General features: G+C 40.3%; 1 protein-coding gene across 2 annotated transcripts in view; it reads right to left on the minus strand.

The window, feature by feature from the left end:
* si:dkey-178k16.1 (band 4.1-like protein 1) overlaps positions 1-11,715 on the minus strand; it is a 42,032-nt gene extending 30,317 nt beyond the window's left edge. For both annotated transcript variants that reach the window (XM_047340381.1, XM_047340380.1), the window contains exon 1: positions 11,393-11,715. The gene's annotated coding sequence lies outside the window, so the exon portion shown is untranslated. The remainder of the gene's footprint in view (positions 1-11,392) is intronic.
* Between the last annotated feature and the right edge of the window lie 14,973 nt (positions 11,716-26,688).

Consider the following 26,688-nt stretch of genomic DNA (forward strand, 5'->3'; position numbering starts at 1 on the left):
CAGGATTGGAGAGACCCGCGATTTATTTACACCTCCTAAGCTGACTGTCACAACACAAGAAGCCAGTGCAGATGGCCCAGGACTTTGCTAAAATATGAGACGTCAGTAAAGTAGATATTTTTCCCGCAGTGAAGTACTGGCCTCCACTTTTTAAACATTTATCACATTTTGCTGTGGTTTGGGGTGAAAAGCAAAGATGATAAATCTTGATGTCTATGATGTACTGTCGTACTGTGTGACTGTCAAAAAGAACAGATCGGATCTTCACATCAAATTAATCTGCTTTGTTGTCATAAGAACTTGTGTCTGTTCCAGCGTATTAAAGAACAGTGCAGGTATTAAACAGATAAGCTGTGTCACAATTATTGAAAATTCTAAGAAAAGACACAGATAAGCAAAACTCATTCAGGACTCTATCCGCCTTGCCATGTCAGTCTGTCTCTGCAGATCAACCCCTGCGCTCCATATTTCAGCATCAGCCCAGATACACAGTAATCATTACTGAGCGGTGCGACGGTCCAAATGTAAGCTTGCATGAACTGAAAGAGTTTACATCCGCTCTCACTAAAACCAAGTGCCAAACTTTTGAACTTCAACTCTTAAGTTAGGAAAACGCAGACACCGTGACGGTCTGAAACATTCATCGTCTGCAACAGGACGGCTCAGATAAATTGACACATGGTGACAGACATAATGGCTGATCATCTAGGGCAGAATGATGTCCATGATGCACCATTCACCGCCTGAGCTCATTTGTCTTCGTGCCATCTGTCAAACAAAGGCGCTCACTTTAGAGGCCACAATAATTGATGTACCGTCAGGCAGGTGCCAGTTGCCCACAGGCACGTTCTTCATCAGCAGGTGGACAGGAGAGATCTTTCAAACCCAGCATCTCACAAATATGTTGCAGGAGAAACCCGGATGGCAGCTTGTTGATTCCTCCAGCTCCTCAAACATAGTAGGCTATAGTGTCAGGAAACTAATGTGTTACCTCCCTCCAGAGTGAACTGGTGAAGACAAACCATGTGTAAAATAGAGTGTGAAACGTGTGAAACGAAAATAGTGATGAGAGCTAAAGTTACAGTGTCATCAACACCTCCTGTGGTCACAATATCAGAGCTTTGCATGAAAAGTGTGTGGAGTTTTGGGATTATTTCACACACAAAAAAAAAAATCATCTTTGAGTGCCAGATAAAATTCAAGACTATTCTGACAGCTGAGGAGACAAGAATGTCCCGTAAAGAAAAAAACAAGTTGTTCTTGCAAGCAGCTTATTGTGACGTATTGTTATAAATCTACCAGAAAACGGTGGATTGCACTCTACGGGTTGGGGCTGCCCCAAGTGAAGGAGTATGTCGGAAGTTTGCTACCGAGTGAGGGGATGTTGGGAACGCACGATGGACAGGGAAGACGGTGTGGGATCAGCAGTAATGCCGGTGTTTTACCGGGCCGTTGTGTTAAAGGAGCTGAACCACAAGGCAAAGCTTTTATCCCGTTCCGACCCTATATAGTCACAAGCTCTGGGTAGTGACCGAAAGAGCTTGGTGACGAATACAAGTGGCTGAAATGAGTTACCTCCGTGGGGTGGTTGGGGTCAGCCTTAGAGATAGGGGGTAAAGAGTTCAGACTTGGAGAGCAAGCTCAGAGTAGAACCTGCTGCCCTCCATGTGGAAAGGGGACAGTTGAGGTGGTTCGGGCATCTAGTGAGAATGCCTCCTGGGCGCATTCCTTTGAGGTTTACCGGGCACGCCCCACCCGAAGGAGACCACAGGATAGACCCAGAACTTGCTGGAAGGACTACATATCCTATCTAGCCTGGGACGCCTGGGGCGTCTGGGATACCCTACGAGCGCTGAAAAGCATGAATGGATGGATGGATAGTTAACAAATCTAGCCATGAGAGCAAAGGAGGAAGTCAGGTGGAGTTGTCTGCAGTTTGTAGCGACAACCTCAATGTGGAGGTTGAGCTGGACGGACTGGAGGACGGACTGGAGGACAAATACAGGACTTTTATGCAAGAGACTGCTACTCATTTCATTTTCCATGTTTTAAATCCACAATTACGACTGCCTGTTTGTGATTGCAACCAAAACAACATTACTCCGCTAAACTTATAAGGGAGAACATATTTTAACCTAAACAATTATCTTTTCCTAAACCTAGTTGTATGTGTGTCCAAACCTTGACCACTTAATGAGCTTAACCATATGTCTTTATTGTAACCATGACGACAAGTTCACCATTCTCAGAGCACTCCATGTGTTTAATACTGTAACCATGACGACAAAGGTTGGGTAAGATGGTCTCCAGAGGGGCAGTATTTCAGGAGATGTGTTGTACATGAGGGTAAGCACTAACAACCAGTATGTGGTTGCTTACGTCAGAAGAAACAATGCTGTGCTGACCTCAATCTGGTTGATCACACCTGAACATTGAATAAGAACAGAAGCATATTTTAGTATTGTTCATTTAGAAAAATTGAAAAGCATCGATCCTGCAAGTATTTTGTACAGCATTTCATTGTTACTAGGTCTTCTTATTTGAAAATGCTTTGTATAGTACTTCTATAGAAACCAGGGATAACTGCAGCATCCTCCAATCTTACAGTGTTTTTATAAAAACAATAAAAAATAATCAGATGAAAAACAATCTCAAGACCATAAAGATCTAATTCCGAACAGACACTATATTAAAATAGAAACATCTACGTGACAAGGTACCGATTGGGGTAAGTGGGTGTTTTTTAATTTGACTTTGTTCAGTTTGTTATATTTCAGTCGTTATGTTCTATGTTGTCATGCAGCAGTGCCTCTCTGACCATCTCTGAATGATTGATGTGATCTTATTTTAAGAGGATGACCATCATGACCTTTGACATGAGAATCCAACAAACCCAATTTACAGGCTTAGCGCTGTACAGACAGGTTTGATTAAAAATGATTCAACAATATTTTACTCTGCTTCTCCTCTCGACATATATTTATAGTTTTCATCCTGCTAAATAATGAATCTTGTTACAATAGTGTTATATCAACAGAGCTGTAGTAATAGTAGAAGCAGCAACAGTAGCGATGTGTTATGTGCTGCAGAGAGGAGCACTCTGGGTAGATAATGTGCTTACTCTGATCTCCAGGCAGTGTTCTTCTTCTTTGCCAGAATGACTTTTGTGACTACATCATTTACAAGAGTGAATAAAGCACACCCCGAACTGTTCTCCTGGTAATTAGGCTAGTCATTAATTTGGAGATTTAAAGAGATATTACCTACTCACTCAGAAACAAAGAAAGTTTGCTCCAACCAAACCATCTGTCTATTTTAGGACGTTTCAAGGGAAATGTCAAATTAACATAAATTTAGATCAAGCTCTCTTTTTTCTGTCCAAAGTGTCTTTGTTATTTTGCAGAGAGTAAACTGAACAGGTTGGCTACCCTGAAGGATTGTTGGCACTTTTTCGAAGAGTTGATCCCTCTCCATGGTGCCTTTGACTGGCACAAACTGCTTTCTCATGTTTTCTGGCATGGCAACACTCCACTGTCACAATAATATGAGGATTCTGTTTAAATGATGTTTAAATGTTTGTGTTATAGCCACGAGGAACCAGACATCTAAAAATAAGGATGTTTTTCTTTTCATTTGTATCTGAAAAGCTGCTTAGTGCCACACAGTATTCACAAAAGATTTCTGCTTTACAGGTATTGCTGCTTTTGTAATAGCCACAAAATACACGATAGCTCTTGAGACAGTGTCTCAAAACCCAACATCTACATAACTGAGAGGTATTTGTGACTGGAATCACAGAGCAGTGAGTGGATTTTACCATTTCACTGAATAAATACCCTAAATCTCAGGCGAAAGGGCAAACATTTTTATTTTAATCACTAAGTGGTTTTTTTTGTTTTCTTTGAACTATTTTACTGTTTTATTTTTTTAAACCATACAATCTGAATGCATAGCTAGTCTATCACATAGACCATTGTTTGTATAATTTTCCCCAGAGGAGGACTCCTCCTGATTTTGGTGATCCATTGATTAGTTTTAAGTGAAATATCTCAACAACTATTCAATGGATTGTCATAAAATGTTAATTTGTCCATTAGCCTACTTTGGTTCATGACATAGCCTACTACTTGCAAAAATGCTGACATCCCTGTTGGACTCAGCTGCAACACGCTAACTAGCTAAACTAAGATTGTTTTAATGTGTATCCAGGCATAAGTAGCTACTGTTGCTAGAAGGTAATAGCATTATATGGTATGAATTACTGTATTAACGTGGACATCCACAGAAGCCACCCACTGCATTAGCCAATCACTGGACATCCCTCAATGAGCCTTGCCATTTCATCATGCAGCCCCCTACGCATCTCAGCTTTATAATCAGTGCCTCCCTTCTAACGGCATACACAGGCAGTCCATCAATCCTTGCTCACTGGGCAGACGCTGGCTCTGGGAAACCAGGTACAGGGCAGTGGGGGATGGGGAAGAGGGAGTGGCATGATGTCCTTGTTCAGAGGAAGCCATATACACACATTCTCCAAACGTTTGCACTCTGCAGTCTTGGGAGCAGATCGCATAGAACGGCTGTTAGGTCTGCTGCAAATCAATCGAGATGAATGATACGTTTTAGGGCCAATGAAGCCACAAGTTCAAGAGTAAGCAAGCCCAGAGGGAGGTGTGCTACCTGAGGTGACATGGTCTATGAGTGCTGTCTCATAGGGAGGGTTGTCAGCGGAGGATATTACAAGGGTTAATACAGTTTCTACACTTGAACATCTAAAGTACCAAGTTCCACCTTTTGAGCTGACGTGAAAAGACAGATTGTGCAATTGCAAACTTATCTGTGTCTGCCTCATTATCGCTTGGAGCCAAAGAATGTGGTAAATGTGCATATTAAAATTATTAGAGCGGGGGGGACGGGTCATTGTAAAGCTAATCCTCGCTGATTAAAACAAATCAGGCAGTGAAATCTCTCAAAATGGGGTGTCAAAATGCTTCGTTTGATTTATGAGATGAATATCTTAAATATTAATCACTTTACACAACTGGAGTAGCCAGCCTCTTCCATTCTGCACTGCAAAGTAATCTTACATCCATTTAGTAAAGGAGGTCATGTCAGGATATGTAACACGGCATGGGAATATTACATTAAAGGTCAAAAGCAATTTAAAAACCTTGAACATGATTGGACACTAACTGCTATTTAGACTTTTTCTGTCAGAAAACAAGATTTCTTTAAAGAGCCATTACTGTAAAGACTGATTGTTGACATTTTGATATACTATTGATTCACTCACTGACAAAGTCTAGACACACACACACACACACACACACACACACACACACACACACACACACACACACACACTGCAGGTTTTATATCTCTCTCTTTTACAATATGCAATACAATTTAATAGCAATCTACCCCTCCTCCTTGACAGCCTCCACAGACATCAAACAGTATGAGCTTCTCTAAGTTAATATTTCCATCAAAGATATTTCACTGCTTGCATAAAATCATATTGCCATTGCTGTTATTGTGTGTACATCCATGTGTTATGTAGGGAGCCAGGTACCCATCATGACTTTAGCTGGATAGAGTAAGTCAGACAAAAGCATGAAAGCACTTCCATTGTCCAGGTTTATCATTCAAAGGTAAGATAATTGGTATGCAACCTCTGCCATGGCCCAACAGCCCCCTGATGAAATTACATTCAAACTGCGTTTTGCACCAAATTGTACACACTAAATATCAGTCCCCTAAATATGCCAGATTTTTTTCATTAAAATGAAAATGTGCTCTTTCTTGCATTATTAAAGAAAGTGAAAAAATCCCTAGATCCGCTCCCTGGGGCAGATCAATAACAAAATTTAATAGATTCTTCCTTGGGTCATGCTTCACCCTTCCACAAAATTTCATGGAGTTCAGTTTTATTTCAATTTTTGCATATTCCTGCTAACAAACAAACAAACAAACAAACAAACAAACGCAAATGAAAACATACCATCTGCGGCAGAGATAATTATCTCAAAAAATAAATGTATTAATTGCACTTCATGCATGAACATATATATATATATATATATATAGCCCAATAACTCCAAGATTATATTCTCCTTCAACAGAAGACAATTACAGTGAAAACCTCGTCCTCATTTTAACCATGTACGCAATGATGATTTTTTCCCTCTGTGAATTTTTGCAAAGTCAAAAAGAAAAAACAACAAATCTTTTCCTTTCAGCGCAATGACAAGAAAATGACAGGCACCCTGCCATGCCCACAGCACAGTGCAACTCCACAGACGACAGAGTAGAGCATCGCTGCAGACAATAGTTAACACAGAGACATCAGGCGAGCCTGTTTAAAATGCAGTTACCATGGAAACCCTAGCCTAACATTGTCTGTCAAGCATATGAAAGTAAGATGGAGAAAAAGAAAAAAAGAAGCAGCCCGTGGGCAATATTTTGCTAGTTGACACGTTCATGTGATGGAAGAGGTGAAGCAAATCGTGGCACTTTACAGAAGAATGTGACAGCTCATGTTGAGGTGCTGAAGTGACAGTGGAGGCAGTGGCAGTGGGTGGAAGAGGATGACCAACAGTTTCAAGTAGGAGGCCATCTTCTAGTCTGATTTAAAATGATTTACCATTAACACAAAAGGTCAGTGAAACAAGATGGAGATCAATGGTACAGTATGTGGATAATGATATCATAGTTTATATACAGTACGTAGGATTAGGGTTTAGCATGTTAGTTTTGGATAATTTGTTGCTCATATATATGGTTGGACGATATAAATCAAATATATAGTAGCTGTCAAAGTCAAAATGGTGGGTTGAATTCTCCTGTATGACAGAAATAAATCTAATGAGCTTTAAATATAAATCATCACAATACAGTACTGATTCAGGGAACTTATTGTGACAATTTCTGAAGCAGTGTGGGATCACGGGAGTTGTTGTCTTCACCACCATTAATTGCCAATGAAAATCTACCTAATGAGACTCACGGCAATGAATAACCGTGATCCATTACGAGTGACCAATACAAACAGAAGAAACAGTTGACTGGCTAACAGACTAACTGGCTAGCACTATGTTTTTCCTTTGTCATATGTTGTTTGCCCCGGAAGTTACAGCAGAGCCGGGCAAAACTTCGGGTTACACGGATATGAAGCAATTAAAAGGCGATCAGAGTGAAACCTTCCGAACATTGGAGATTTCTCTGAGTCTGAAAATTGTTGGAAACATTTTGGATAATGTAAGCACACAAGTCAACAAAATATATAATATAGGTCCTGTCAGTTTTAGACATTTTAATGAAGAATTGTTACATATTATATCTTTAAGCCAAAAATGATTCTAATGTAGAAGGGCTTATAAATTAAAAAATAACTTTGTCATCTGCTTATGTCTTTTTTTCAAAGTTTAATGGGAGATTTTAGCATTTTTTCAAACCTACTCATTTTTAGCTTTGAGTACTTCATCATACTTTCACTCATTTCAGGAACTGGCTGAACCTTCTTTATATCTCAAACTGTCTTCTTTGTCAGGAAAACTAAATTTCCATTTACACATTCTCATGTATAAACCTGTAGTTCAGCAATCACTCAGCTCACTCCTATGATGGCTTGATTTGTGGTTCAGCATTCAATGGTACCTGTGTAATCAGTCCTATTTAATATGATGTTCGAGAGGAGATCGCTAATTAAAGGAATGTCTGTGTGAGTCACGCATTGTCTCCTACAACCTATTATTTGTCTTGGTGATACCAAACGTGTCAGTTTAATATGGGCTTTCACCACTGATGTGTCTTTGAAACCTTTTTTACGTCCAGGTAACATGAGTTTATCTTCTGGGGAATTCCAATTTGGCTGTGAAGGCACCTCTGGCCCTGCTTCTATGAGCTGTTACGAATCAATAACAGTATGACTTGAAATAGGACTTGGGGGAAAATCGTACGCGTTACATCTATGTGTGCTGCCTTTAACAAGCAAGTATGCTGAATTTACATGCACAAACTGGAATGGCATAGAGAGCATACCTTAGCCAAGGCACACACTTCTCTAAATATGCCTGATATTTTTCATTAGGATCCAGGCGTTTTCCCTGGGTTATCAGTGAAAATGTCAAAACGTCCCAATGATAATTGCTGGATCTGCCCATTTATCCCTTGATCCACCCCATAATTTAATAGGTTCTTTCTTGACCAAGTTTCATTTCAGTTTAGTTCAAATTGGTTCAGTTTTTGCGTAATCCTGCAAACAGACAGACAAACAAACTGACAAACAGCAGTGAAAGCAGAGCCTCCTTGGCAGAGGTAAAAACACATGCCCACAAGTGCATCCTGCAGCTGCCTAACCTCGACCCTTATGACATGTCCATGTGAACACTATATGTGATATATCCATGATTACCCTTGTTGGTGTCTTGCTGTTTTCAATGAGGAGAATACTTGAGTGTAAGATACATCTTATCTTTCATGGATAAGAGGAAACAGCTCATTGGGAGATATACCATGTAGTTCAATTATTGTATTACCTGCAGCCAGATTCATTGAACCACAAAACAAATATTCTATATTATCATCCTGTAGTATTTCTAAGTCCCATGTTTTTAATAATTAGATTTCCATCTCTTTGTTGATTATAAGGTCTCGGTTCCATATACATAAAGTGGACGTATCAATGCACTCATTCAATGGAGAAATGCACACAGCCTGTCATCACAAACTGTGCCTTGAAATGATCAATAGGACTTCAATTACTTTGTGATGTCACAGCCCCAAGCATGCCCCACCTTGTAACCTTGTAGGATTTGGTCCCGCTGATTGTTAACCCAACATCTGCTATATATTTATTGTACCTCCAATAAATCTATGTTCTATTGATGTACTCGCCTTCACCTCACCACTAGTCTATCATCCCAAACAACCCTATTCAAAAACCCTAATGGTCTGGATCCAACAGAAACAAAGACTGCTCCTTCTCCTGCTAATCCACTCGCCATATTCCACCATTACTGGCACAGCTGCATGAACATCCTGATGTGGATCGGAGTAGCCGGGCTCTACTACTCCTGCATCGGACCTGGATACTTGGATGCTACACTGTGGACGGTCAACCAAACACCACTGGCCCTAACCCAGGTACAAGGGCTCATTGTTAAGATCCACACCTAAAAAGCCAGAGAATGTCAGTCCAGATGTCACGTCTTTTCTTCTCATTTCAGCACTGACTGATTTGCATTTACCAGTGAGTTTTACAGGGTCACAACAGAAGGCTACAATCAATTAACCTGTGATTGACCTGACCGTGCATCACTTAGATAGTAATCCTGCTTATCCAGATATTTTTAGTACTCGAAACCAGAAATAGATCTTCAATTATATTATTCAATTATAAACATGGGACCTTTAACACAACATGCATCCACACAAAGAGGCTTTGCCCTCTAACACAACCAGCAAATGGGCATAATAGAGGAGCACCACACTGCTTACAGTTGCACCATTGTAATGCACACCAGGGAGGCTGAAAGTGGAGCAGGTGAAAGAAAGGAAAATGAGACAGGAGAATGCGAGGAGAGACAGAATGGATGGATTTTAGATTTAATTTGCCCCCTCTCTGACTCTGCCTGTTAGTTACTATAGCCTGTGCTGTGGTTTGCAAAGGAGCCGGACATAACACGGGTGACAGTCGTAAAGAAGGATGAATCACTGATGATGGTAATGATATAAAACTTGGTGAATGGTGCAATACTGTAAATTTTTAATTTGTTTGCCAAATGTTGTTTATGTCCCCAAAGAAGAAACAAGCTTCCTGGTTTTCATGTTTCTTGCAGACTGATATATTTGTATGTTCACTCTATAGCCCCCCTTTTCCACTGGTCGAAAAACCCTAACATCTGGCTTTTGTCTGCAATGGGAATGGATACAATTGTCATTCAGTCTTAGGTCAAATGACTCTGCAGTAGACAGGGTTATAATCGACTCTGGCTCTGATCAGCAGCGATCGGCACGTGGGGGTTCACCTGGGTGAACGAGCTAATTTGCCACAAAGCGAAGTGAGAGAGCACCGCACTTGTTGATGCGCTTCTGACATCAAACATAAGGCAAACCCTTTTACTGGCAATGTGAAAGGAGTCAATTGCCTTTTTACCCACGTTTAAAAAAACTGTGTATACATCCTAATTTTGGTGTAAAAGATGTTTGTAATAGCGGATGGGACATGAGCCAAACTAACAAGTCAATCAATAAATCAAAAACATTTTTCTCAAAGACGGTTTCTATCATTTTTGTTAGTTCTTATCGCACTGATGTTTGTTCGAATGTTCATGTTTTCGGTTTTAACTAGTTATTTGATGCGATAAAGACTGGGTGAAAGGGCATGATTGACAGCTGAGACTGACTCGTGGTTGGTCGAGCTATGGCAGCTCCACCCCCTGATCGCTACTGCGCAGACTCTGGCTCCAAGATGGCAGCATTCGTAAACGGAATATTTTGCGTTTACGGTTATTTACGGTCTGCGGTAGATGTAATCCAAAACACAGCCAAATCTAAATTTAACTCAAATCGTCTTTCATGAAAATAGAATTTATAAACCTTTTGAATCACACATCATTTGGATTGTAGCTTAGTTCACATGTGGACTACAGTTTGAGGGATTACAATTACAAAAGGATCACGTGTGGTAACCCATCCCCCTTTGCCCTGTTGTCTCTTCTCTTTAAAAGTGCATTAAGTAAAAAGCAATAGGTTAAAGACCTTAGAGTTTGCTCCTTTTGACATAAATATAGGCCACACCGCTTGCCTTGAATAAACTTTAGGGCTTTTCCAGGTTCTGTGAAGCAATGCTCACATTTCAGAGACCTTCTGGTCGTGGATGCGCCCACGCCTGCCCCCTGTGCCACACCCGCGACAACACACTCCGTCTTCAATTAGCTCATTATGTCGAGCATCAGCTGTTAGCCTATAGCTCCAACAAAAGACAAATCCCAATCTTTACGCACTGACATGTCCGAGGATGGATCTCACTCTAATGCGGGCTCGGACGCGGAGGCTACATGAGCTGATGAGAGATGAGACGATAAGAAATGTGCACCTGCTGACTCCTGCTGCACACTAGGCCTTGATATGCATGAAATACAGGGATCCGTGTGTCTGTGCAGCCCAATGAACCCGCGGGCGGACCGTGTCGGTTGGATTAAAGCTGCACCTTCTCCGTCCGTCCGCGACACTTGACGCACAAAGCGGCGTCTCTGCAGAGCCAAGCCGCTTCCCATCCTCACCTACACAATGTCATCCTCGCAACAGCCGGCGAGATGCAGCATGCACCTGTTCCGCTGTCATCATCAGCATCGACCCCCATCGAGCACAAATGAAATGCACAGCGTACCTGTCACCGTCCAGGTCCAAACGTGTCGGGCTTCAGTCCGGGTTGCGATCGTGGGAGGATGCAGGGAAGACGCGCCGCCGCCACCGCCCCAGAGAGAGCGCCCCTCTCACTCTGCCCCGAGATGAAGCCCTGCAGGCTGGGTACAGCAGACACACACAAGCCGGCGAGGATGGCTCACGGTCGGGAAGGGCTCGGAGGAGAGTGGAGGGGCGTTTTCACGGTGTGAGCAGAGGGGGACTCCTCACGTCGTGCATGCGTGATGTGCGAGGACCGCTCCGCTCATGACACGCAGCCTCCCTGCCTGCACCTTGCTCCACTCATGTTCTGCCCATCTCAGAGTTGAGGACACAAAAAAAAAAAAATGCCAAAAAAAAAAAATTCGACTCCCTCATAATTATGTTTCTTGAAATTACCTTGAAACTAAATTTGACTGAATAAATATCGTTTTCCACCCTTGCTTCATTATCCTAGATTGCACATCTCATGTCCTGTCATCAATGTCATGTCTGATCTTATGTTCCACTGCTGTTCATGGAACAATACTGTCTGCAGCCTGTTAGTGTCTGAGTGCCCTGAATGTCATTTATGCATCTGTCATCTGCTGAAACTCCTAATGCAAAGTGCACGTGAGATCATTCATTTGATCAATGCTCTTACAGCCTGGACCAAATGGAAATTGATATTGATGGTCCCAGACATAAGGACAGATGTAGAACCAGTGAGACGCAATGTCAAATGTGTCTTTTACACAATGCAATTTATTTTATGTGAGTTCAGTTTGAGACTTTTTATGATTCATATTCGGTTTTACTGTGTTTGAAAAGAGCTCCCTTCACCACCTTAGCTTATATTCAATTCAATTCAATTGTATTTGTATCGCACCAAATCACAACATGCATACATTCATACTACACTGGTGCTAATAATATTTGTATATTTAACTTTGTTTCCTATTTTTCCTATTTTTATATAATTGCACAAACACACCACATCAAATTCCTTTGATGTGTAAACCTACTTGGCAATAAACCCCAGATTCTGATTCCGATACATTATTATAGAGAAACCCAGCAGTTCCCACAATGGGCAAGCACTTTGCGACTGGGGAGAGAAATCTCGTTTTTGACAGGGAGGATGGAACATTTCTTCCAACAAGCTTTAACTCCTGACAGGTTTGAAATTTGGAAGAATGCGTATATATTAAACCCACAGCATTAATTTATTTAGAGAATTGGTCCTATTGTTCCCTGCAACATGACATGTGTCATGTGGCTTCACTACGGGCGCTTGGGATGAGTCACATCCTTTTTTAAAGAGGAATATTTTGGGCCTATCATTTTCAATTGCATAATTTGTTCAAAATCTTCATAAAATAGTTTGCACAAAAGAAAACATATTGTAGTGCAACACCATTTTCATGTTGTTTTTATATGGGCCCAGTGAGAGGATTATGGGCTTTTGGGTAACGTAGTTCATCTGGTGTTCAGTAGATCTCCCTGAGTGTGGGTGAAGAGTACCTGCATGTTACTGCATCCAGACACACAGATACATGCTACAGGTGTTGAGTTATGATAGTCAGTGTTAAAGTAAGACTATAGTTGCTGCTGCAGAGGAAGGTCTCTGTTAATGAAAGCCACCGTATCATCACAAACCTTCCTTCAACAGCAGAGCAGTCCAGAGCATCTGGTGTCTAAAGGCTCAGCTTTGTGAGAGGCACAGCCAAGAAGATCAGGAAGTAACTCAACACTGGCAGAGTACTGCACTGGAAAAGAGAGTAGAGATACAATGTGCAGTCAGAACTATCTGATGATGAGTGGAGCCAGGGAACGTGAGCTGAGCAGATGTGGTGATGAACCAGGGGCAAGGTAAGCTCCACTATACACACAAACACAGAATTAATATGAACTATTATTCCTTCACTTGCTCTTATTTATTCATGTGTTACTGGTGTGACATCAGATACTGTTACAGGTGTTTCCGTGGCAGTGGATGTCATGTTGGCTCTGTTCGATTAACATTGTGTTCATCAGTTGTGGATGTGATGCATATTGTTACTTTGGCAGTTGACATTGTTGTGACTTTCATGTTGAGGATTTTTGTGCTGTTAATACTCAGGCTGTGCCCACAGTTGATGCACCATCATACTGATCAACCCTTTATTTTGAATAAAATCTAATATATTGATGCTTTTAAATCTGAGCCCCTGTGTCCCCACCACTTTTCAACACATAGTGACGCCCTTGCCCTGCATAGCAAGAGGAGTGTTAAATGAATGAGGGCTGAGTGGGTGATGTATTGCACTGGTGAGTCATAGGAACCTACTGTGCTGAGAAACCTTTTTGGCTCTCCTGCACAAGTGTTCTGTTCAAATGCAAATATGCATACAGGAAAATCTCTTCCTGTCACGCTCCAGTGGGTGTCCTTCAGCTGCTTACAGGATGTGCAGAAATGAGCAGGGGAACAACTTCACAGCCATGTGGGGAGGATTTTGGGAGTGTAAAAAGGATGCTCTTAATACCCCAGTAATGAATGAAGGAGGATATTGCATATTGAAAATATGGCCACATATTAAAATCCCTGATGATGTGAATATAACATTTATTGTAAATACATACAGTGAGCAGCAGCTCAAGTCTCTCCAAGTAGGCGTAAAGAGATATGGTGTGTGATTGCTTATGATGATGATGGTATATCATTGCCACCATGTGGCCAGCATCACACACATCACAACAATAAGGAGTATATGTATTATATTGCCTCTCTGTGCTCCATCTGTACAAGAACATATCGGTTTTCAGGTAACCTCCTGAAAGTATTTCATTGACTCATTTTAATACATAGTTACACATATCTGCTCGTACTTTCATAAAAAACGTGGTTTGTCAAACTCTCTTTTTCTGTTCAGTCTGAACCAATATAACAGGTGTGAATGGTGCCTGGGACCCTGCTCTGGACCAACAGACCAAAATTAGGTCCAAACCTAAGGATCGTTTGCACTCGAAAGTTTTGGATAGACCAGACTTCCGGACCATTTGCAGGAAGTTGAGACAATATTAAACAATAGAAATAAAAAAAGAAGAGTTAGCAGCTCAGGATTGCTTGCAGTCTTCACCTCGACACAATATTTGAATGAGGATGTTTCTTGCATTCGGACTAGTGTTGAGTACTGCAACTGAAGCTAGTGATGCTGGTTGTAATACCATGATATTAGAGCGACGGAAGTAACAGTATGAACTTGTTCATTCATTTCCTCTTTTTAAATGGAAAGACCAGCAGAGTTGACATCATGCTAACAAGCGCATTATTTTATGGTTTCTGTCTTGGCCTATGTCCCATCCCTCCACCAGGTTTTGCAAAAATCTGTTTGGTAGTTGTGGGCGTAATCCTGCCGACAAACAAAAACACAAACCAAGCAACCACTGTTAATAAAGTATTCACCCCAGTACCTATGGAATTATATCAGGGTTGTAGGAAGAAATTAGGTTTGTGAAATGTTCTAATATCACGTCACTGGAAACCGATACACGTGTTATATCAGTACTTACACTGGTACAATGTTTTTTAGGTCTTCTGACAAGTGGAAAAACTGTCTGTATCAAAAAGTGGCTACAAGCTACATGTGATAAGTTTTAAATGTACAGCACGTATAGCAGGGTCATGGGTGAGGTGCAGTGTGTGGCTCACCACGGTGTCGTCAGGCCTCAGGTCAGCGCAATTGCCTCCAACTGACTAAACAGACATGCCCACACAAAGTACACTCACTTATTTTCCTTCTCATGGACATGCTGCTCAGCGTGACTCTGACTTAGCAGCGAGTCTGACCGAGAATAAATAAAGACCACAGTGGGAGTCTGACTGTCGTCTCCACTGAAGCCTCACTCAGTTTAGGCTGGGCCATAAACATGGAGAGTATGAATACAAATGAATTTAACGCCTGGAACACACAACTCCATCTTTCACGATAGTCCTGAAATCACGCTGTGTGACTTCCTGGAACTTTTGGCTTGTAAAACCAGATTATTTCCAGATTTGGAGATGAGGACAGAAAGTATTTACGTGGATGTTGCAATGATCCAAATTGACACGAGAGTTGGAAGCATCTTTTTATTATACCCACACTGTAAAGAATTGACTGTAGAATTAACAGTAAATACCTGGCAAAAAAGTTGCCAATAAAGTACTGTAAAATTACTGTAAAAAGAATTACAGTATATTACAGGATACGTTTTACAGTTTTTTGTTGTATATAAATTACAGCAATTTCTTGTTTTGTTTTTTTACAGAAAACCACAATTACCTGTAATCTAGTTTACAACACTACCTTGTATTCTATTCAGATTACAGAAGTTACCTGGCAACTAAAGTTGCCAATAAATAGCTGTTAATACTTCACAATACAATATGATGTTGTATAATTGTTTGAGTTATTTTTATTTTTACATTAGCAGTTTTGCAAATTATGCATACTGTGAGGTATTTTGAATGAGACCAGGCATACTGTTTATCCAAAATTCATCTACATTGCACTAAAGTCTCTTCACCTGTTAAATAAAAACGGAGCCAGAGCTGCACAAAATAAAACTTTTATTGACACTCAATACAGTTTCACAACGTTTTAAGAACATGGTGTCCTTTTTTCAGAAAGCTCTTAAACGAAATTATACATCTTTGGACACCGGCCACCCAGTGGAATCACATTGACCAGAGTTTCAACATAGTCAAACATTATTAAAACTGACAACATACCGGCTTAAAGGCCCAATCTGAAACCAGGACCTGAGGTAGAAATGTATTAAGAAGAAGGTCACATAATTTTTGGTATAATTTAACTTTTAGCTAACTAGCTAAAAAGATGACCTTTTTCAGTGTGTTTGGAAATCTTAATATATCAGCAAAGATGTAAATACTAATAAAATGTTAAGAGAAGAACAATGTCCAGTCACATAGTGAGGAGGAGAACAGTCCTCATTCTTTATGTTTGACTTACACTCAAAGCCATTCAAAGTCCATTAATCTCTTGAGGAGAGAAGAGACGTGAGGACTGACAGAGTTGTTCTTGTTTTCACGCACCTTCCCACCTCTTTGGCAGACCAGCTTTGCCGTCTTGGTGCCTTTGGTTGGATTGATTCCAACGAAACATCTGAAATCACAAAATCACACGAAAAGAAACTTCATGAAAAATCGGCACGGCAGATCCTTTAAAAGAGGGAGCCGAATCCATCAGGTTGTTCAAGACAAGATAATAATTTGCCCATTTAATATGAAAAGCAAAACTTCACAAGATTGCATGAGCTGACCAGCAGTGATATAGTTGCATCAACATAACCTCAGGCAGCAGGTCCTCTGGTTGAGATTTCCTGATTTCCTGAAGTTATACCTGCTAGAACAAAACAAAAACGTATTGCAGTGTATCAGCCGATTTGGCTCACAGATGATCAGTTACCCTGCGGGAAAAAACAGCAGGTCATCCCTACTACAAAAAATGAAAACCAAAACCTTCAGTAAAATAATTTGTTGTGCATTCATTAGCCTACATAAATTAGCAAATTAACATGCATAGTGGATCACAATATACAGCTTTTAATTTTATGAAATGAGCTTTTCTGTTTTAAGTGCTTTATAAACATTAATCTAAGACATACCTTCGGTTTGCCAAGCGCTGAGAAGCCTCGACACTGGATAGGTGTGATGTTGGCAGGAGATCCTCCTCTTTGATGAACTGCAGGTCAGATCTGGATGCCACTCCAATGCTTGGGACTGTAGTTTGTCCTCTGGTAGGCTGGGTAATACCACCAACACAGCTTGTCTGATGTCCTCCCCCAGTACTGACATGTCAGTATATATCTGGGAGGGAGTGGTGAAATATAATCACTGATGTGCCATTCAGCTTGTACACCATTAATAGACAATAATCAAGGAGAGCTTCTTGCTTAACACACATGTAGTTTGAGCCCTGGACCACCTCTGTTAAACTGTGAATACCCAGATCAGCAAGTTCCACAGCCAACTGCCCCCCCACAATAAAGTAGACAAGATGAATGCCAAATGTCTCTATGTTCAAAACACGATTTAGCTACTATAATGGGAAACTGCAGTTTCAATTTAGGCCCAATCCCATTTCACCCAGCTAGCGCGCTAGCATGCTAGCTTTAGCGCGCTAGCGTTAGCATGCTAGTTTTAGCGCGATGTTACTGAGCTTAACTGCTCCTCTAATAACAAAGCATCCTGGCAGGGTTGCATACTGCTTTTCAATTTCAAATGCCATTGATTCACTTTGAGTCATTCACTTTAGTAAGTTGTCACTTTAGTAACTGCAAACAATAGCATTGGTTCAATTAAGATCTCAACAATGTTATTACAATGACATCCCAACAAAGTTGAAGCCCATATTAATTTTGTAGGGAATTAACATTCAACTTACGTATTATGTAGTGGCTGGACACGGCTGTTGCTCCTCTGCTCCCATGCTCTCATGTCAAGGTCCTCTTTCAAACCGCCTCGTGCAACGCAATCGATATCAACAGTATTTAACTGTAACATGCACCATCTACAGTCAGAATACAACTTGCCTGTAATTTTACAATGTGTTACTGTGGAAAAATGCTGTTAGCTACTGTAATTATATTTGTCCCATGATGCATTGCGATATACAGGTAAACATCGTAAAACGACAGAACAAGAAGTTACTGTAAAATTTTACTGTAGAAACTACAGCAATTTGTTACAGTGCACCTGTGTGGATCCACCTCCCTCAAGACCTGAGGGGGGGCAGAGAGTGTGGAATTTTTTTACAAGCAATCTCAAGACCTACTTTTTACAGTCTGTCTTTTAATTTAATTCATTCATGTAGTTTTCTACTTATTAATACATATTTTACAACCTAAACCATTTGATTCTATTTTCATTTTATCCTTTAATAACCCACTTTTATTAATGGGTTTACTTACTTCTACACATCTTGTCTATTTTAGACTCCTTGTTTCATCTGTGTAATTAATTTATCTTTATCATTGTATCTTTATCTTTATTTAACTGCCTTTGGTTTTTCCTCATTACAAATGTATGAGATCTTCTATATAGATTCTGTGAGTTACTGTTTTTATGTTTTGTTATGTGTGTCAGGTGGGATATGGTTTAATTGCATTAATTCTTTAAATTAATGCAAGCAATTGAAATGTTTTGATTGTTCTATTGTTTGTTTTACATGCTAAATTGACATAGATGCCCTATTGTGTTACCATATGGAGAATTCTGTGTGTGTTTACCTCAGACAATGAGGTCATGCTCCAATACAAGGGAACAGAATGACTGTTAATCAGGAGTATGATTGATTTTATAGGGGACATTCTGCATTATTCAAAGATGCCTCTTGATTTATGAAGAAGGAACAGAGGATTCTAGTTAGGTTCAATATGATCAAAGTGTGCATGAGACATCTGCTGTTTTTAAATCACTGGACTGAGCTCAGGTGATGGACCCAGGGAGAGCTGAACTCTTGCCCGATGCCAAGTCCAACCCGAGTGCAGATTTGATTCGATAACTAGACAAAAAAGTGGAAAATAAGGAATTTCAGCAGCTTCATGTCATCTATAGGGATGGTCCCTAAACTCACAGGCAACGATTGCCATTAATGTGTTCAGCGAAGCATTAGAGCTAAGTGTGAGAGGAGCAGAGTATCACAGCTCCTCTCCTTCTTCAATACAGTTTTTCTTGATCCTTACTTGTTTGTCAAATGATGCGTAATGAGGGTGGACGAGCCACCCACAGCCTGAAGAAAATCTAAATAACAGCATTCAACTGGAATGGCAATCTACCAAGGCTCAACAGCCCCCTTATGAAGCCACATTTTCTCCATCCCGATCCCTGAATTATTCTGTATGTAATGTTGAAAAATGGATGTGAAAAGAAATTCTTGGATCCGCCACCTGATTCACACAAAAATTGAATGGGTTGCCTCTTGATCCATCCTTACACCAATTTCGTGTCCGTCCAGTTGTTTTCTTTATAATCCTTTTAACTAACTAACATATCTAACTAACACTGAAGAAAACATAATCTCCTTGGCGAAAGTAAAAAGTCCACGATTGTATTTATCTGTGTGTGTGTGTGTGTGTGTGTGTGTGTGTGTGTACAGAATAACTAAAACGGAAGTATTATTACTTAGGAGGGTATTTCAAGAGGATTAACTTGCATTAAATTACCAAGTTTTTGCCAAGAATCTTCTATTCATCCTATTATTATACAAGTAATGTTTATCTAATTCTATACTTAGTGGCACAGTTGAGCTAATACCAAGTCATCATTATGACTTCAAATGTGTATGTGTCCATTTACTGTTTGGTCATGAAGCCTGATTAATTGGGCATAAGGTATCAAATGGGATGTGTTCAATAAGTGTGTGGTGCAGCTGATGTATTTGAAGCATAAAAGGTTAGAGAAAAGGGCACAAACGGTCGCTGACATTTTCATGTTTGTGTCAGGTTTTTATTAAACTATTCAATTTGATCAAATTGGCAGTTAAACTTTCTATTTGAGTCTCTTTACAAGTGATGAGTGGTTACAACACAGTCATACAAACTCTAATCATTAAATCCGTTTATAATTAAATATTTTAGTTTTTGTTACCTCACTTTGTTCTCAATAAACTGCTCCTAAATAGTTACAATCCCCCAAAAAATACATATTTTTTTATATCCGTCACAAACAAATGTATAAAATTGATAAGACAACATTAATGCAATAACTCACCAGAAAGATTATTGTAGCACATCTTTATTCTAAGAAGACAAAATGATAAATCATAGGTCCTCGACAGCTTTCATAGACAGTGTTTCATTAGGTGTAATGAAGTTATAAGCAGATGGAAATGTCTAAGAGACAGATAAGTAAAGACACAGACATAATGACCAACGGGCAAGTTTTCCCTCCTGGAGTTAATTAGCTGTTTAAGTGTGAACATCTCAATCACTGCACCTTTCACAGTCTTCAGAGAGGCATGACCTCTCACTTCAGATGTGTTCCCGTGTCAAGCTGAGCCTGACAACTCCGCAGGCATCAGGCTCAAACAAACACACACAACTTGTACAAGGGTTGTTCTTTAAAACCAGACCCACATTGGTCAAACTAAACTTTAAAATGCTCTTAAGTACCAGGTTAAGATTAATAAAGATGATTGTGAGCGATAAGACATAATTGACATCAAGGTGTAATTGTTGCTTTTAGGAGCAACCCTAAAATAATCACATGATTGATCATATGCATGTCCAGGGAAGGAAAGGCAGATCAATGATATAGATTGACCCTAAATCTGCAATATTGTCTGTTCTTTTAAAAAATAGTTTAGTCATTGATATATTATCCTGCAAAAATACATAATTAAAATGATTTGAAAAGTAGATTTTATTTGTGTGAAATATTTAAATTGTGCAGTTTGTCATTCTCTGCCACTGACTCGGTCTCTTGCATATTGAACCGAGCTCATCATTACTTTGTGATGGAAATCTGGAAATACAAGAGGCTGGAACACCAAATTTGTCTTTGTGTATTTTAATAGGGGCTTTCTGCAGAAAGGATCAACACAGAGAGTCACAGGGATCTCAGAGTGAAGATGCAGGACAGTCAAATGCAAGGATATTATATAGGAGGACTAAGGCTGTCTCTCTGAGCCAGTTCAGACTGGTTCTGTAGGCGCAGGTTGAGAGAGGAATCTAATCACAGACAACTGATTTACATATGTTTCCTTTGGAGATAAGCAGACATATATTTAGTTCTTTGGAGAGTAAATAAGTGACAAAAAAGGTCATAAAGGTTTCAGGTCATAAAAGTATTTAGACACGTTATATAGGTTTCAGGTAACAAACAGTTCAGGTCATAAAAGTCTTCAGACAAGTCTGCAAAAACTTACTTTTCAACTACAAAATAGTTTTCAACCACACTTAGTAATTTTTTCCACTACAACTTATTGTTAGAGGTTGTTTGTGGCCATCTGGCTGTTTCTTCTTCTATGCAAACATCGTCCTTAAATCTCCACAATTACAGTCATTGGCCGTGTTCAGATCTATAATAACTCAGACATATGATTACATATATGATGGGAGTGGTGAGCAAATACCTATAACCCCCCCGTCGGAGCCTTCAGGTGGACCGCTGGGGGGGTTGGAGGGGCTGAAGCCAATGGCAGCAATACTGATGCAGCAGTGGGGCACGCAAAGGCAGTGATGGGACTTATTGTCTGCTTAAATAGAGCGCCTAATAAGGTGGGTGTGTATTATAAATGATTGTGGAGTGTGAGGTATATGTCACATGATGTGTGTCACATGATTGGAGCAACGCAGCTCCAGTTGGCTGCCTGAACTAGCTCACAGGCTTCTTTTCATTCTCTGGTGGTCCGATCACAAGATTCACAGCTTTAAGTACAGGTGGGAATCCATTGAAGATGAGGACTGAGATCTAACCACTCAGACCACATTTGGAGTGGGTCTTAACACCAAAAGTTCTAGAAACGTGTTGTCTTTCCGGTTGACATCTTCTTCCCTTTCGGGCTTGTTTTCTCACAACGTGGGGTTGACATAAAGGGACGTTCTTTCAAGTAGTTGTAAACTATGCTGTTCTCTTTATTTATTCAGACAAGCAAAATTTGAGCATCCTGCAGCCACTTAAGGTTAGAAGTCATTGTTTCATCAAGAGCGGCAACTTCAGTGCAAACGTCACACAAACATAGATACATGAAAATCACCTCAGATTCTCCTGAGGACTTTATGTGACAAAAGTGTGAAATAGATTCTGCAAGTGCGTCACAATACCAGACTAACAGAACTATATTAAATCATTTTCTTATCTTTTCAGAATATCCCCAAAAAGCAAAGAGTCAAGGAACATTCCAGCAACGGTATTTTTTAAATATAGCTATTCTGTACTTTTAACTGATTTTCAAAAAGAAAAGAAACATGGTCGTCTTGTTCCAGATTTTGGAAAAGTCCTCAAAAGGACTGAGATTTGGGTTTTCAGTGGAGAACTGAAGACATTTGAGCCCTACATGTTCAGATGTCCTTTTCTGGTGCAAATCACACTCGTTGATATAGTGTGAACAAAACAGGGAGCATTCTCTCTGCACTTCAAACTTTTTCATGTCAAAATCAATCACTTTTGATACATTTCAGTTTTTGGAGAACCTCGATTGGAGACTTTTGAAATGCTTCTGGGACCATTTCAGTCTGAAACCTCAAGTAATGCATTTTTGTATAGATGGGCATAAACAGATACTTTTGCATGGAAACAGACTCTGACATTTGCCTCCTGATTGGATCATGACATATCCTTCCCTAATCATCACGCTCCTATCACATGACCCTTTTCTGGACAATAACAAAAGGCACTAGCCTCGACTACCAGCGGTGAATGCAACATGGACAACAAATTCTAATAGCTGCTAATCTTGACTTTCAGTAACAGATCCATCTCTCAGTTGGTCCAGTTAAAAAAATCCCTGGTTTCTCTTTTCACCAACTACATTTGTAGTTTTTGCTGCAACTAAGGAACCAACTGCAGAGAAGACACTAGACCTACTGTTTTCTCCGACGTGTGCATGCCCATTGTACGTGAATGGACATGTGATAGAAGTTTTCAGGCGTGTTAGTATGGATGGAGACTATTTCTAATATGGAGCTAAAATGCTTGTTTGGATGGAGATTTTCTTATTTTTTTCAAAATTAGCAATTATTAGTGGGATCATTTCAATGTAACAGCTGGTACGCTCCTGGTGTTTTGTTTAACCTTCTCAAGGGCATTGATCCAGTGGAATTGGCTTTGTCACTAGATATCTTGATCAATAATACCGTAGAAGTGGAGTGATAAAGCGAATTGCCCTCATCTAATCCCTGGTAACTTGAAAACCGAGGCTTATTGCGTCTGCTGCCTCTGATGATACATTGACGTTCAAAGACATTTCACCTTTTCATGTCTCCAGTTCATACATAGGAATTTGTAAGTGTTTGTTATTTAGACAACATGGCAACCGGTGCAGATCACTGGAATCTTCAGCAGACAAAAAGCTTCTTCCCTCAGCTCATTGAGGAATTTAGCCCTGTGGCTGCCCTGTGAAAGAGGACATTGAAGGCTAAACACAGCTTCCGTAAGAGCAACGTTAGGCAAACAAGCTGTGTCAGAAACATGTGGCTGTCCCTTGCAAACACCAGCCCTTGCTGTCAAACCATCACTCTCAGTCATAAAAACAACAGAGGCCTATAACATGTAACTAAATATGACCTAAAAGTTTTGGAGAAGAACAGATTCCCAGCTGCACATTGTTAACTATGTGTTTTTTTTCCACAATACTCCATTTCACGGGTTTTCGAGTCACTAAAACAAAATTTCGAAAGGCTGCTGGCTCTGTTTGAGTTTGAAAAATGAGGGGCCGCATTTTAGTCTGGACGGAGATTGAATGACTAGACATTCAACCTCTTGCTGATTGGTTCTTTTCAATAATAACGTTGGACTTCGTTCAGGCTCCTATGACATCCTTTTGAAGGAAAACAACTGGCATTAGCCTCTTTGTTACCCAACCACTTATTGAACTTCTATGGAGGTATCAGATGTTTAATTCCCATTATAATGCCCGGGCCACACTGCCTGTGTCAGCCAAGCATGACGGCTGTGCTGTGGATCAGTTCTGCTGCTTGTCGCTGCTGTCTGTTGTTTAGAGAGCTAGCGTTTTGCTGCGTGTCTGCAGCAGAGTTGATATGCAAGGTTTCTGGTATGACTACTGTATATCCTTAAATAAAAGTACAGCTATACAGACAATACCAGGACACCACAGTATGGAGCCGTGCATCTTCCGATGCAGCAATAACAATCAAAACCTTGTTCAAACAAATGAAATGATTAATTTAACAGAAACGCGATAATGCTTTTACTTTGAAATGGATACTGAAACTATTGCAAATATATATGTTGAGACATTTTCAACAGATAGATAATGAAATTGAGGTGAAAGATCATTTTGATGCTCAATTCTGCTATTAACTGTGCTGTGCCCGGTGACAATAGGTGAGACCTTGAATCTCTAGAACAGCAACTGCTCACGCAGGCGGTTTGGACATTCTAATCTGCATCGTCTAACATGGACGGACCAAAGAAAAGCAAAACGTTCCACATCAGCAGCCCTCGCTGCCAGTGTGGCCCAGGCTAAACAACGAACTAAAGAAGCAAGCTCTTGCAACTCATCTGGATCTCGAGACATAATCCTGCTTTCCTCCTTGCATGAAAGTGCAACATCATTGGTCTCAGTCATGATCAGCTAAGTTACAAATACCTTCCATTTTCTGTAGACTTCATGCTTGAAGAGGAAACCAATAGCCTTATACTATTATACTATTGATAGATGTAAAAGAATGCCTGAGAAGCTGAGATAAGTATAACCAACAGAAATGCCAGCAGGTTTCCGGATGTTGAGTATTTTATTAACACTCTTTTCTCTATTTTGAGAGAGCCTGATGCCACAGTTGTAGCAGCTAAAGCAACAACAAGTACAGTAACTGTCAGCAGGAACTAAACAGAAGGGCGAAACTGAACTAGATACCAAAATGATTGTGGAGAATGCCACAAACCCACTTTTAGGGGACAATTACTGAAGCTCAAGTGCTAAAAAAAAAAAGCCCTTAATTTCATACCACTGGAGACTACTCCCAGACTAATGACAAACTCCATAGTTACATAACCTTTTAAAAGCCACAAGTGCCCTTCTCCAAATACTGGAATAATGACAGTGCACGCACAAGAAGAATTGACCTTGACTCGCTCATGTTCAGCTTCTTGTTTGACATATAGTACTCAAACTATAATGATACTCAAGAGTTTTCAGTCAGCACAAAACTTACAATCACATACAGGGACAATTTGACGTTACCACCATGCTTCTATGAACTTAGTGAAATGTGTCACACTAAATCTGTGTATTTTTTTTCTTTTATTTTTGTAAACTATTTGTGCCCCAAAACTAATTTCATAAAATCTGCATTGTCTATTTGTGCCTCAACTTCTTTGTGGTTTTCTTAACGATTCCGAGAAGCCCATGCAGGGGCCACGTAGGGGCCCCAATTTGCTAGCCCATGTGGGTTTGCTGTGGCCTAGCCCAAAAGTGGGCCGACATAGGGACCCCAGACTGCCAACACCTACATGTAGATTTATGGCAAACTAACCTAATCACTTACATTACAGACAGGCAGCTTTCATTTCAGCTTCTCCAAAACACTGTGGATGTGTTAACATGATGTTGGGAGAGTGTGTGTGTGAGTGTGTGTATTTGTTGAGATGATCAAATGATGCTTCTTAAAAGATGACATCTTGATACATCTGTTGTGGCTGGGCCCCAGACAGCTCTGGCCCAACCTATCACTGGTCCTGTGTGGGTTTGCTATAGAAAGCACACATAGGGGGGACCTATAGGGCTAACCCATACGTGAACTATGTGGGGCTTGCCCACATTAAGTTTACAGCTGAGCCCCAGACATAGAAGAGGATAGGCTTATGTGCTGGGGCAGATTTTAACTCTAGGTAATATTGGTATTGCTTTGACTTTTAAATTATTTCTATTTATTTTTAATTTGCATACACATGGGCCCTGAGTTTCCGATATTTTCAGTTCCCTTCTCTGCCCCAGGTGCTCTATACCCGCGGTCCTTACTTTATGTTTCTCTTTTTTTCCATCAAACACTCCACTCATTACATTCTCATTCATGTTTGCATGCCAACACTGTTTCTCCCAGTTGTTTGTGTTCATTTATTTCTAAATATGGCTGTTGCGTTATGTTTTGTGTCATGGACTAGAAGGCTATTGGAAGCTTTTCAAAGGGAAAAAGGATGAAGACAAGGCTCAGCTCAGGCTAGAGGAGGTGGAGGAAGAGTTTTCTCCTGTTGCTGTAGCTACGGATGAGTCAGAACACGAGAACAAGTTCAGGTAGGTGAAGAACAGGGGTCCTTTGCCAGCTAGGTAGTCTAGATCTGTAGCTCTCCAACACTTTTTTATCACAAGGCACATCATTTATAAACACAAGTATTTCAAACACACACCTCGACATGATTATAGGTTTGTAAATCAAAAATAAAACGAATTTGAAGGCACACGAGTGCGCAGTGGAAGATTGATGGTGATAGAGGGCTGAAGGATTTACTTCTGCTGCTGCATTGAACACTGACTTGTAGTTGGCATCTTGCAGTGTTGTTGTGTTTTGTGGCTGTCAGCTCAATCGGAATAATGAACAATGATGACTATATTTATCCACCTATGGAGATTTAGAATA

This window comes from Hippoglossus stenolepis, chromosome 6 (genome assembly GCF_022539355.2).
Source record: "Hippoglossus stenolepis isolate QCI-W04-F060 chromosome 6, HSTE1.2, whole genome shotgun sequence".
NCBI lineage: Eukaryota > Metazoa > Chordata > Actinopteri > Pleuronectiformes > Pleuronectidae > Hippoglossus > Hippoglossus stenolepis.